Source organism: Arachis duranensis, unplaced genomic scaffold (genome assembly GCF_000817695.3).
Source record: "Arachis duranensis cultivar V14167 unplaced genomic scaffold, aradu.V14167.gnm2.J7QH unplaced_Scaffold_608113, whole genome shotgun sequence".
In the NCBI taxonomy this organism is placed as follows: domain Eukaryota; kingdom Viridiplantae; phylum Streptophyta; class Magnoliopsida; order Fabales; family Fabaceae; genus Arachis; species Arachis duranensis.
In genome coordinates, this window is record NW_026264987.1 from 1,066,969 (window position 1) to 1,078,843 (window position 11,875).

Genomic DNA, 11,875 nt, shown 5'->3' on the forward strand with positions numbered 1-11,875 from the left:
GGAATTTATAGTATATTCTCTTCTCTTTATCCTAATTGATTTTCAGTTGCTTGGGGACAAGCAACAATTTAAGTTTGGTGTTGTGATGAGCGGATTATTTATACGCTTTTTGGCATTGTTTTTAGGTAGTTTTTAGTAGGATCTAGCTACTTTTAGGGATGTTTTCATTAGTTTTTATGCTAAAATTACATTTCTGGACTTTACTATGAGTTTGTGTGTTTTTTTGTGATTTCAGGTAATTTCTGGCTGAAATTGAGGGACCTGAGCAAAACTCTGATAAAAGGCAGACAAAAGACTGCTGATGCTGTTGGATTCTGACCTCCCGACACTCGAAATGGATTTTCTGGAGCTACAAAACTCCAAATGGCACGCTCTCAATGGCTTTGGAAAATATACATCCAGAGCTTTCCATCAATATATAATAGTTTATACTTTATTTAAGATTAGACGATGTAAACTGGTGCTCAACGCCAGTTCCATACTGCATTCTGGAGTCAAACGCCAGAAATACGTCACGAACCAGAGTTAAACGCCAAAAACATGTTACAACTTGGCGTTCAACTCCAAGAGAAGCCTCTGCACGTGTAAAGTTCAAGCTCAGCCCAAGCATACACCAAGTGGGCCCCGAAAGTGGATTTCTGCATCAATTACTTAATTTTGTAAACCCTAGTAGCTAGTTTAGTATAAATAGGACTTTTTACTATTGTATTTTCATCCTGGATTGTATTTTTGATCCTGTGATCATGTTTTGGAGGCTGGCCATTTGGCCATGCCTGAACCTTCATCACTTATGTATTTTCAACGGTGGAGTTTCTACACACTATAGATTAAGGGTGTGGAGCTATGCTGTACCTCAAGTTTTAATGCAATTACTACTATTTTCTATTCAATTCGATTTATTCCTGTTCCAAGATATTCGTTGCACTTCACCATGATGAATGTGGTGATCCGTGACACTCACCATCATTCTCACCTATGAACGAGCGTGACTGACAACCACTTCTGTTCTACCTTAGACCGGGTGCATATCTCTTGGATTTCTTAATCAGAATCTTCGTGGTATAAGCTAGAATTGATGGCGGCATTCAGGGGAATCCGGAAAGTTTAACCTTGTCTGTGGTATTCCGAGTAGGATTCTGGGATTGAATGACTGTGACGAGCTTCAAACTCGCGATTGTTGGGCGTGATGACAAACGCAAAAGAATCAAGGGATTCTATTCCAACATGATCGAGAACCGACAGATGATTAGCCGTGCTGTGACAGAGCATTTGAACCATTTTCACTAAGAGGATGGGATGTAGCCATTGACAACGGTGATGCCCTACATACAGCTTGCCATGGAAAGGAGTAAGAAGGATTGAAGGAAGGCAGTAGGAAAGCAGAGATTCAGAAGGGACACAGCATCTCCATGCACTTATCTGAAATTCCCACCATTGAATTACATGAGTAACTCTATCTTTCTTTCATGTTTATTATTTATTATTATTCAAAAATCCATAACCATCTATTATCTGCCTGACTGAGGTTTACAAGGTGACCATAGCTTGCTTCATACCAACAATCTCTGTGGGATCGACCCTTACTCACGTAAGGTATTACTTGGACGACCCAGTACACTTGCTGGTTAGTTGAGCAAAGCTGTGAAATTATGTTTAGACCATGGTATTGAGTACCAAGCTTTTGGAGCCATTACTGGGGCAATCAATTTCGAACAACAATTTAAGTATGAATCACAATTTCGTCCACCATGCATGAAGATCATGTGTCCCTTCTGAATCTCTGCTTTCCTACTGCTTCATCCAGTTATTCTTACTCCTTTCTATGGCAAGTTGTATGTTCGGGTTTCACTGGCATCAATGGCTACCTCCTGTTCTCTCAGTGAAAATGGTCCAAATGCTCTGTCACAGCACGACTAATCATCTGTCGGTTCTCGATCATGTTGGAATAGAATCCAATGATTCTTTTGCGTCTGTCACTACGCCCAACTCTCACGAGTTTGAAGCTCGTCACAGTCATCCCACCTCAGATCCTACTCGAAATACCACAGACAAGGTTTAGACTTTCCGGATCTTAGGAATGGCTGCCAATAATTTTAGCTTATACCACGAAGACTCTGATTAAGGAATCCAAGAGATAATCATTCAATCTAAGGTAGAACGGAGGTGGTTGTCAAGCACGCGTTCATAAGTGAGAATAGTGATAAGTGTCACAGATCATCACATTCATCAGGTTGAAGTGCGAATGGATATCTTAGAATAAGAATAAGTGTGAATTGAATAGAAGACAGTAGTAATTGCATTAAAACTCGAGGTACAGCAGAGCTCCACACCTTAATCTATGGTGTGTAGAAACTCTACCGTTGAAAATACATAAGTGATAATGGTCCAGGGATGGCCGTGATGCCAGCCCCCCTCAAATGGCATATGAATTCGAAAATAGGGAAAAAGACTCTGAATACAATAGTAAAAAGTTCTATTTATACTAAACTAGTTACTAGGGTTTACAAAAATAAGTCTAAGTGCAGAAATCTACTTTCGGGGACCACTTGGTGTGTGCTTGGGCTGAGCTTGAGCTTTACACGTGCAGAGGCTTCTCTTGGAGTTAAACGCCAAGTTGTAACGTGTTTTTGGCATTTTACTCTGGTTTGTGACGTGTTTCTGGCGTTTTACTCCAGAATGCAGCATGGAACTGGCGTTGGACGCCCGTTTGCATCGTTTAAACTTGAATAAAGTATAAAGTATTATATATTTCTGGAAATCCTTGGATGTCTACTTTCCAATGCAGTTGAGAACGCGCCAATTGGAGTTCTATAGCTCCAGAAAATCTATTTCGAGTGCAGGGAGGTTAGAATCCAATAGCATCAGCAGTCCTTTGTCAGCCTCCTATCAGATTTTTGCTCAGGTCTCTTAATTTTAGCACTTAGACTTATTAAAAACACACAAACTCATAGTAAAGTCCAAAAATGTGAATTTTGCAAAAAAACTAATAAAAACATCCTTAAAAGTAGCTAGATCTTACTAAAAACTACCTAAAAACAATGCCAAAAAGCGTATAAATTATCCGCTCATCACAACACCAAACTTAAATAGTTGCTTGTCCCCAAGCAACTGAAAATCAAATAGGATAAAAAGAAGAGAATATACTATAAATCCCAAAATATCAATGAATATTAGTTCTAATTAGATTAGCGGGACTTGTAGCTTTTTGCTTCTGAACAGTTTTGGCATCTCACTTTTTCCTTTGAAGTTCAGAATGATTGGCATCTATAGGAACTCAGAATTTCAGATAGTGTTATTGATTCTCCTAGTTAAGTATGTTGATTCTTGAACACAACTACTTTTATGAGTTTTGGCCATGGCCCTAAGCACTTTGTTTTCTAGTATTACCACCGGATACATAAATGCCACAGACAGATGACTAGGTGAACCTTTTCAGATTGTGACTCAGCTTTGCTAAAGTCCCCAGTTAGAGGTGTCCAGAGTTCTTAAGCACGCTCTTTTTGCTTTGGATCACGACTTTAACCACTCAGTCTCAAGTTTTTCACTTGGACCTGCATGCCACAATCACATAGTTAGGGACAGCTTGATTTAGCCACTTAGGCCTGGATTTTATTTCCTTGGGCCCTCCAATCCATTGATGCTCAAAGCCTTGATCCCTTTTCACCCTTGTCTTTTGGTTTTAAGGGCTATTGGCTTTTTCTGCTTGCTTTTTTTCTTTCTCTTTTTTCTTTCACTGCTTTTTCTTGCTTCAAGAATCAATTTCATGATTTTTCAGATTATCAATAACATTTCTCTTTGTTCATCATTCTTTCAAGAGCCAACAATTTTAACATTCATAAACAACAAGATCAAAAATATGCACTGTTCAAGCATTCATTCAGAAAACAAAAAGTATTGTCACCACATCAATATAATTAAACTAATTTCAAGGATGAATTCAAAATTCATGTACTTCTTGTTCTTTTGTATTAAAAACATTTTTCATTTAAGAAAGGTGAAGGATTCATGGAATTATTCATAGCCTTAAGACATAGTTACTAAATACTAATGATCATGTAGTAAAGACTCAAAACATAGACAACATAAAGCTTAAAAACCGAAAAACAGAGAGATAAGAACAAGAAAGTTAAGGAATGAGTCCACCTTAGTGATGGTGGTGCCTTCTTCTTAAAGAACCAATGGTGTTCTTGAGCTCCTCTATGTCTCTTCCTTGCCTTTATTGCTCTTCCCTTATAGCTCTTTGATCTTCTCTAATCTCATTGAGAATGATGGAGTGTTCTTGGTGCTCCACCCTTAGTTGGTTCATATCATGACTCAATCCTTCTAGAGAAGTGTTGAGTTGTTCCCAATAGTTGTTTGGAGAAAAATGCATCCCTTAAGGCATCTCAGGGATTTCTTGATGATGAGCTTCCTCATGCATCTCTTGAGATCCATTAATAGGCTCTCTTGTTTGCTCCATCCTCTTCTTAGTGATGGGCTTGTCCTCATCAATGAGGATGTCTCCTTCTATGATAACTCTAGCTAAGTAGCATAGATGGCAAATGAGATAAGGAAAAGATAGCCTTGCCAAGGTGGAGGGATTTTCGGCTACTTTGTAAAGTTCTAGAGAGATGACTTCATGAACTTCTACTTCTTCTCCAATCATGATGATATGGATCATGATGGCCCGATCCACAGTTACTTCGGATCGGTTGCTAGTAGAGATGATGGAGCATTGGATGAACTCTAACCATCCTCTAGCCACATGCTTGAGGTCCAGTCTTCTCAATTGAACCGGCTTGCCTTTTGAGTCTCTTTTCCATTGAGCTCCTTCCACACATATGTCCATGAGGACTTGGTCCAACCTTTGATCAAAGTTGACCCTTCTAGTGTAGGGGTGTGCATCTTCTTGCATCATAGGCAAGTTGAACGCCAACCTTACGTTCTCTGGACTAAAATCTAAGCATTTCTCCCGAACCATTGTAAGCCAATTCTTTGGATTCGGGTTCATACTTTGATCATGGTTCCTAGTGATCCATGCATTGGCATAGAACTCTTGAACCATTAAGATTCTGACTTGTTGAATGGGGTTGGTGAGAACTTCCCAACCTCTTCTTCGGATTTCATGTCGGATCTCCGGATACTCATTTTTCTTGAGCATGAAAGGGACCTTAGGGATCACCTTCTTCTTGGCCACAACTTTATAGAAGTGGTCTTGATGGGCTTTTGAGATGAATCTCTCCATCTCCCATGACTCAAAGATGGAAGCAATTGTCTTCCCTTTCCTCTTTCTTGAGGTTTCTCTGGCCTTAGGTGCCATCAATGGTTATGGAAAAACAAAAAAAGCTATGCTTTTACCACACTAAACTTAGAATATTGCTCGCCCTCAAGCAAAAGAAGAATAAGAAGAAGAAGAAGAAGAAGAAGAAGAAGAAGAAGAAGATATGGAGGAGAGGGAGAGAGGTGTGTATTTGGCTAAGGAGGAGAAGAGAGGGTTGTGTTGTGTGAAAATGAAGAAGGATGGAGGGGTTTATATAGTGGAGGGACAGGGTTTTATGGTTCGGCCATGTAGGGTGGGTTTTGGTGGAAAAGAGATTTTGAATTTGAAGGTAGGTGGGGTTTATGGGGAAGAGAGGATGGATGTGATTGGTGAATGATGTTTGGGGAAAAGTGTTATAAAAAGGTGTCAGAGAGAGGAAGAAGGTAGGTGGGGATTCTGTGGGGTCCACAGATCCTGAGGTGATCCTGTGGGGTCCACAGATCCTGAGGTGTCAAGTATTTCTTATCCCTGCACCCTTTAGGCGTGTAAAATGCCCTCTATATGCAATCCTAGTGTTTAACGCCAGACTGTAGCTTGTTTCTGGCGTTAAACGCCCAAATGTAGCCTGTTTCTGGCGTTTAACGCCAGCCTGATGCTTGTTGCTGGCGTTAAACGCCATCTTGGTGCTTGTTTCTGGCGTTAAATGCCAGACAGATGCTTGTTTCTGGCATTTAAACGCCAGACAGCTCTTCCTCCAGGGTGTGCTTTTTCTTCTGTTGTTTTTTATTCTGTTTTTAATTTTTGTAATTGTTTTGTGACTCCACATGATCATAAACCTAATAAAACATAAAAGAACAATAAAAATATAGATAAATAAAAATTGGGTTGCCTCCCAATAAGCGCTTCTTTAATGTCAATAACTTGACAGTGAGCTCTCATGGAGCTTCACAGATGTTCAGAGCATGATGAGGGCCTCCCAACACCAAACTTAGAGTTTGAATGTGGGGGCTTCTCAACACCAAACTTAGAGTTTGGTTGTGGCTTCCCAACACTAAACTTTGAGTTTAATTGTGGGGGCTTTGTTTGACTTTGTATTGAGAGAAACTTTTCATGCTTCCTCTCCATGGTTGCAGAGGAAGATCCTTGAGCTTTAAACACAAGGTAGTCCCCATTCAATTGAAGGGCTAGCTTTTCTCTGTCAACATCAATCACAGCTTCTGCTATGGCTAGGAAGGGTCTTCCAAGGATGATGCATTCATCCTCAACCTTCCTAGTGTCTAAGATTATAAAATCAGCAGGGATGTAAAGGCCTTTAACCTTCACTAACACGTCCTCTACCAATCCATAAACTTGTTTTATTTACTTGTCTGCCATCTCTAATGAGATTCTTGCAGCTTGTACCTCAAAGATCCTCAGTTTCTCCATTACAAAGAGTGGCATAAGATTTATACCTAACCCCAGGTCACACAGAGCCTTCTCAAAGGTCATGGTGCCTATGGTACAGGGTATTAAGAATTTACCAGGATCTTGTTTCTTTTGAGGTAAAATTTACTGAACTCATGTATTTAGTTCACTAATGAGCAAGGGAGGTTCATCTTCCCAAGTCTCATTACCAAATAACTTGGCATTCAGCTTCATGATAGCTCCTAGATATTGAGTAACATGTTCTTCAGTTACATCTTCATCCTCTTCAGAGGAAGAATAGTTTTTAGAGCTCATGAATGGCAGAAGGAGGTTTAATGGAATCTCTATGGTCTCTATATGAGCCTCAGATTCCTTTAGGTCCTCAATAGGGAACTCCTTTCTGTCTGGGGGACGTCCCATGAGGTCTTCCTCATTAGGATTCACGTCCTCCCCTTCCTCCTTAGATTCGTCCATTTTGATTATATCAATGGCCTTGCACTCTCTTTTTGGATTCTCTTCTGTATTGCTTGGGAGAGTACTAGGAGGAGTTTCAGTGATTTTCTTACTCAGCTGACCCACTTGTGCCTCTAAGTTTCTAATGGATGACCTTGTTTCATTCATGAAACTTAAAGTGGCATTGGATAGATCAGAGACTATGTTTGCTAAGCTATAGGAGCTATGCTCATAATTCTCTATTTGTTGCTGAGAAGATGATGGAAAAGGCTTGCTATTGCTAAGCCTGTTTCTTCCACTATTATTAAAGCCTTGTTGGGGCTTTTGTTGATCCTTCCATGAGAAATTTGGGTGATTTCTCCATGAGGGATTATAGGTGTTTCAATAGGCTTCGCCCATGTAATTCACCTCTGCCATTGCAGGGTTCTCAAGATCATAAGCTTCTTCTTCAGAAGATGCCTCTTTAGTACTGTTGGATGCATTTTACAAACCATTCAGACTCTGAGAAATCATGTTGACTTGCTGGGTCAACAATTTGTTCTGAGCCAATATGGCATTCAGAGCATCAATTTCAAGAACTTCCTTCCTCTGAGGCATCTTATTACTCACAGGATTCCTCTCAGAGGTGTACATGAATTGGTTATTTGCAACCATGTCAATGAGTTCTTGAGCTTCTGCAGGCGTTTTCTTTAGGTGAATGGATCCACCTGCAGAATGGTCCAATGACATTTTAGATAATTCTGACTGACCATCATAGAATATATCCAGGATGGTCCATTCTGAAAGCATGTCAAAAGGACACTTTTTAGTCAGTTGCTTGTATCTCTCCCAAGCTTCATAGAGGGATTCACCTTCTTTCTGTCTGAAGGTTTGAACATCCACTCTAATCTTACTCTGCTTTTGAGGAAGAAAGAACTTGGCCAAGAAGGCCGTGACCAGCTTATCCCAAGAGTTCAGGCTATCTTTAGGTTGAAAGTACAACTATATTTTAGCTCTATCTCTTATAGCAAAAGGGAAAAGCATAAGCCTGTAAACCTCGGGATCAACCCCATTGGTCTTAACAGTATCACAGATCTGCAAGAATTCAGTTAAGAACTGAAAAGGATATTCTGATAGAAGTCCATGAAATTTGTAGTTCTGTTGCATCAGAGAAACTAATTGAGGCTTTAGCTCAAAGTTGTTTGCTCCAATGGCAGGGATTGAGATGCTTCTTCCATGTAAGTTGGAATTTGGTGCAGTAAAGTCACCAAGCATCTTCCTTGCATTATTGTTGTTGTCATTATTTTTGGCTGCCATCTCCTCTTCTTTTTCGAAAATTTTTGTAAGGTTTTCTCTGGATTGTTGTATTTTAGCTTCTCTTAGTTTCTTCTTCAGAATCCTTTTGGGTTCAGGATCTGCTTCAACAAGAATGTTCTTGTCCTTGCTCCTGCTCATATGAAAAAGAAGGGAACAGAAAATAATAATAGGGATCCTCTTTACCACAGTAGAGAGATTCCTTTATGTGAGTAAAAGAAGAAAAGAATAGAAGAAGAAGAGAAAATTCGAACACAGAAAAGAAGAGAAGAGGGTTCGAATTTTGAGATGAAGAGAAGTGTTAGTAGATAAATAAATAAATAGAAAGAGATGAGAGAGAGAGAGTTTTCAAAAATTATTTTTGAAAAAAGGTTAGTGATTTTCAAAAATTAAAAGAAGAAATAAAATTAAAATTAAAATTTGAAACAATAAGTTAATTAAAAGAATTTTGAAAAAGAGGGAGATGATTTTCGAAAATTAGAGAGAGAAAAGTAGTTAGGTGGTTTTGACAAAGATAAGAAGCAAACAAAAAGTTAATTAGTTAGTTGAAAAAGATTTGAAAATCAATTTTCAAAAGATAAGAAGTTAGACACTATGAATGCAAAAATGCATATGAAAAACAATCAAAGACACAAAACAAGAAAATATGAAGATCAAACAAGAAGACTTGTCAAGAACAACTTGAAGATCATGAAGAATGCAATGCATGAATTTTCAAAAATTTTTGAGAAAAATAAAAATATGCAATTGACACCAAACTTAAAATTTGACTCAAGACTCAAACAAGAAACACAAAATATTTTTGATTTTTATGATTTTATATTTTTTTTTCGAAAATTATTTTTTTGAAAAACGAAAAAGAGAAAAATTTTAAAAGATTTTGGAAAACATTTTGAAAAGAAAATTACCTAATCTGAGCAACAAGATGAATCGTCAGTTGTCCAAACTCGAACAATCCCCGGTAACGGCGCCAAAAACTTGGTGCACGTAAACTGTGATCATCAACAATGGCGCCAAAGACTTGGTGCTCTCAAACGTGAATCACACTTTGTCACAACTTCGCACAACTAACCAGCAAGTGCACTGGGTTGTCCAAGTAATACCTTACATGATTAAGGGTCGATCCCACAGAGATTGTCGGTATGAAGCAAGCTATGGTCATCTTGTAAATCTCAGTCAGGCAGAGTCTAATGATTATAATGGTTTTTGACTATAAAAATAAATAAAGCATAAAGTAGAGATAGAGATACTTATGTAAATCATTGGTGGAAATTTCAGATAAGTGCATGAAGATGCTATGTCCCTTCTGAATCTCTGCTTTCCTACTGCTTCATCCATTCATTCTTACTCCTTTCTATGGCAAGCTGTATGTTCGGGTTTCACCGGCGTCAATGGCTACCTCCCGTCCTCTCAGTGAAAATGGTCCAAATGCTCTGTCACAGCACGGCTAATCATCTGTCGGTTCTCGATTATGTTGGAATAGAATCCAGTAATTCTTTTGCGTCTGTCACTACGCCCAACACTCGCGAGTTTGAAGCTCGTCACAGTCATCCCACCTCAGATCCTACTCGAAATACCACAGACAAGGTTTAGACTTTTCGGATCTTAGGAATGGCCGCCAATAATTCTAGCTTATACCACGAAGACTCTGATTAAGGAATCCAAGAGATACTTATTCAATCTAAGGTAGAACGGAGGTCGTTGTCAGGCACGCGTTCATAAGTGAGAATAGTGATAAGTGTCACGGATCATCACATTCATCAGGTTGAAGTGCGAATGGATATCTTAGAATAAGAATAAGCATGAATTGAAAAGAAGACAGTAGTAATTGCATTAAAACTCGAGGTACAGTAGAGATCCACACCTTAATCTATGGTGTGTAGAAACTCCACCGTTGAAAATACATAAGTGATAACGGTCCAGGGATGGCCGTGAGGCCAGCCCCCCTCAAATGGCATATGAATTCGAAAATAGGGAAAAAGACTCTGAATACAATAGTAAAAAGTTCTATTTATACTAAACTAGTTACTAGAGTTTACAAAAATAAGTCTAAGTGCAGAAATCCACTTTCGGGGCCCACTTGGTGTGTGCTTGGGCTGAGCTTGAGCTTTACACGTGCAGAGGCTTCTCTTGGAGTTAAACGCCAAGTTGTAACGTGTTTTTGGCGTTTAACTCTGGTTTGTGACGTGTTTCTGGCGTTTTACTCCAGAATGCAGCATGGAACTGGCGTTGGACGCCAGTTTGCGTCATCTAAACTTGAATAAAGTATAGAGTATTATATATTGCAGGAAAGCCCTGGATGTCTACATTCTAACGCAGTTAAGAGTGCGCCAATTGGAGTTCTGTAGCTCCAGAAAATTCATTTCGAATGCAGGGACATCAGAATCCAACAGCATCAGCAATCCTTTGTCAGCCTCCTATCAGATTTTTGCTCAGGTCCCTCAATTTTTGCCAGAAAATACCTGAAATCACAGAAAAATACACAAACTACTAGTAAAGTCCAGAAATGTGATTTTTTCATAAAAACTAATAAAAATATCCCTAAAAGTAGCTAGATCTTACTAAAAACTACCTAAAAACAATGCCAAAAAGCGTATAAATTATCCGTTCATCATAGCTCTGTTGTACTTGATGGATTAATGATACTAGATTTCTTCTTCTCTTCATCTTCTCTTTGATTTGCTAGAAGGAATTTCGTTCTTCATGCTAGTGTTCAATCATCTTGGGAAAGAGGTTGAATGCAAAATGGGTTTCATGGGAACCTTGGAAAAGGGAACATGAAACCATGCTTGAAATCCCTTCTCACACTTGAGTAGAATCTGGCTTTTGGGATTGGATATGGTGACATATAATCCACCTATTATTTGGATCTATGATGATGTGTGGTATAATCAGGGACCAAGCATATCTCTCTTCATGAGCAATTAGACCATGGAATTGGCTGATTATCAAGATTTGAGAGATTGAGTTACCAAGGGATTGGGATTCAATCAATCATGATTGCCAAGAGGTCAATGAGTTGCATGATTGAAGATGAGATGAACTAAATTTAATCCAAAGAGATCAACATCTCCTAATCCCAATGAATTTCCCTTATTCTTATCTCCCACATTCTTTATAGCTTTCTTTTACATTCTGCTAATCCCCCATTCCTATTTACAATTCAGCCATTTATGTTTCTGTTCTTTACATTCTTGCCATTTACATTCCTGCACTTTATTGCTTTTCTTTACTTTCACGCTCTTTATAATTCTGCAATTTAATTTACAGTACTCAATTTCTCTATTTGATTAGCTTAACTAATTAACTAATTAGCTAACACTGCTCAATCAATCAATCTCTGTGGATGCGATCCCACTCCTCGTGGATTATTACTTGACGATAATTTAGTGCGCTTGCCAAAGAACAGATTTATTATATGTGGGTAGTGAATTTCGGTCATCAAGTTTTATGGCGCCGTTGCTGGGGATTGATTTGAATTGACAG

At 38.8% G+C, this 11,875-nt stretch overlaps 1 non-coding gene across 1 annotated transcript; it reads left to right on the plus strand.

Moving 5' to 3' along the window:
* The first annotated feature begins 7,880 nt into the window (after nucleotides 1-7,880).
* On the plus strand, nucleotides 7,881-7,987 carry LOC127744588 (small nucleolar RNA R71). The gene has a single exon (XR_008005566.1). It is a non-coding gene; the product is annotated as a small nucleolar RNA R71 (small nucleolar RNA).
* The last annotated feature ends 3,888 nt before the right edge of the window (nucleotides 7,988-11,875 follow it).